Source organism: Rhagoletis zephyria, unplaced genomic scaffold, assembly GCF_001687245.7.
Source record: "Rhagoletis zephyria isolate East Lansing unplaced genomic scaffold, Rhagoletis_zephyria_1.1 Rzeph_scaffold_18555, whole genome shotgun sequence".
In the NCBI taxonomy this organism is placed as follows: Eukaryota; Metazoa; Arthropoda; class Insecta; order Diptera; family Tephritidae; genus Rhagoletis; species Rhagoletis zephyria.
The window spans coordinates 8,183-9,884 of NW_016175616.1; the positions used below are offsets into that span (position 1 = coordinate 8,183).

Below are 1,702 nucleotides of genomic sequence, written 5' to 3' on the forward strand. Positions count from 1 at the left end.
AGGGCCGTTTGCACCATGTCTAGTTAATTCTAACTCCCAGTTAAACATCTTTATCGACGTTATCGACACCCATCATATAACATGTGATCGATAAAGCAGTTAACGTGCTTAACTGAAGGATTTACCTCCAGTTAGCGTTAACTAGAGATGGTACAAACGGCCCTTAGTGTTTTCGCCAATGACATGGCACTATTGCACTGTTAATAACCAAATTTAGCCGCAGTTGCATTCACACGTGATATAATAGCTAGTGTCGGCAAGCTGTGGGAATGCCCAGGAGATGGCGTTTGTTCAGCTATCGAAATCATTACACCGACGGCGGTGGACAGTTCTACTGGAACATATTTACCACAGCAGTGGTTGCAGCGTTTTGTTCTGCAACAATAGCCTGTGACATGTCATATAATGTCGACGAACAAAGATATAAAATTTAAAATGACTAACCTTATTCCCGGCCGATTTGGGGGACCACCCTTGGTCACGACCAGAACGCATTTACCAAGAGGAAAAATCGCAGGGATTACAGTAATTCTCCTTGCAATCACCGTTGATGATGCTGTGCTTATAATTAATATTCTGAAAATAAAGAGAATTGCATTAATCAAATGTTAAACACATCATAAATTTAAATCATTTGTTTACCATTTCACAAACCGAATTACCAAGAAAAAGAAACTCACCGCGATGCGATACAGAAATAAAAACAAACAGTGCTGCATTTTCTTGGTAAACAACACAAGCGCTCAGAGTAATTTGATCCGCAATATTATTTTCCGAAAAATAAGTCCCCTTTCAGACACATCAAGTCTTGAAAGCAATTTTTTTCGCATTCTCTTTTGTGTTTTCTATTTGCTTCCACACGCGTCAACTTTAATTGAATTCAAGTCCTTGGTTCTTTAAATGGGAAGCAACGAAAAGATCAAAAGAGGCAAGAAAACTTGAAACGAATTGACGGTACGGAGATATCTGTACTCTTCCCCTCTCTTCTCACCTCCTTCGCCAACGAACGAGCAGACTTGAAAGCAAGACTTGACGTGTCTGAAAGGGGACTAAGAGTTAAATAGAGTTTGTAAACATGATTATCACATTACCTAATTAGCGCAAACTATTGTGTTTATTTTTAGTAGGATATAATTGTATTATCTCAGACCTTTTTTCACTGTTTTCTAATATTCGTTCTTTTGGCATGCAAAAGCAACCATGCGCTCAATTTCTTGTGGGGAAATTTGGTCCCATAAAGGACTTTCACCACGAAACAGCTACAAAAACAAAAACCTTTTCTACTGGTATACTGGTTCTGGAGTACTGGAACAAACTAAGGGCCGGTTACTCAATGTCTGGTTAACACTAATCACCGTTTAAACATCATTATCGACGTGTTCGGCTCCATGCAAATAACATGGAGTCGGTAACGTCGATAACGATGTTTTACCGGAGATTAGTGTTAACCAGACATTGAGTAACCGGCCCTAAATTATGCACCATTCAGGGCCTGTGCCAATCGGTAGCTTTTTTCTCCGTGGTGAGACGGGGTGGAAAAATTTGCTATGGTGTACAAAAAAATTGAATTTTGCTGTGCCAAATGCAGAGTTAAATTTTGANGGAGATTAGTGTTAACCAGACATTGAGTAACCGGCCCTAAATTATGCACCATTCAGGGCCTGTGCCAATCGGTAGCTTTTTTCTCCGTGGTGAGACGGGG

The 1,702-nt window shown here is 40.0% G+C and overlaps 1 long non-coding RNA gene across 1 annotated transcript; it reads right to left on the minus strand.

Annotated features, from left to right (window-relative positions):
- Positions 1 to 337: 337 nt before the first annotated feature.
- Positions 338 to 673, minus strand: LOC108380209 (uncharacterized). The gene is made up of 3 exons (XR_001849547.1): positions 643 to 673; positions 445 to 576; positions 338 to 388 (listed from the first exon to the last, which is right to left on the minus strand). It is a non-coding gene; the product is annotated as an uncharacterized LOC108380209 (long non-coding RNA).
- Between the last annotated feature and the right edge of the window lie 1,029 nt (positions 674 to 1,702).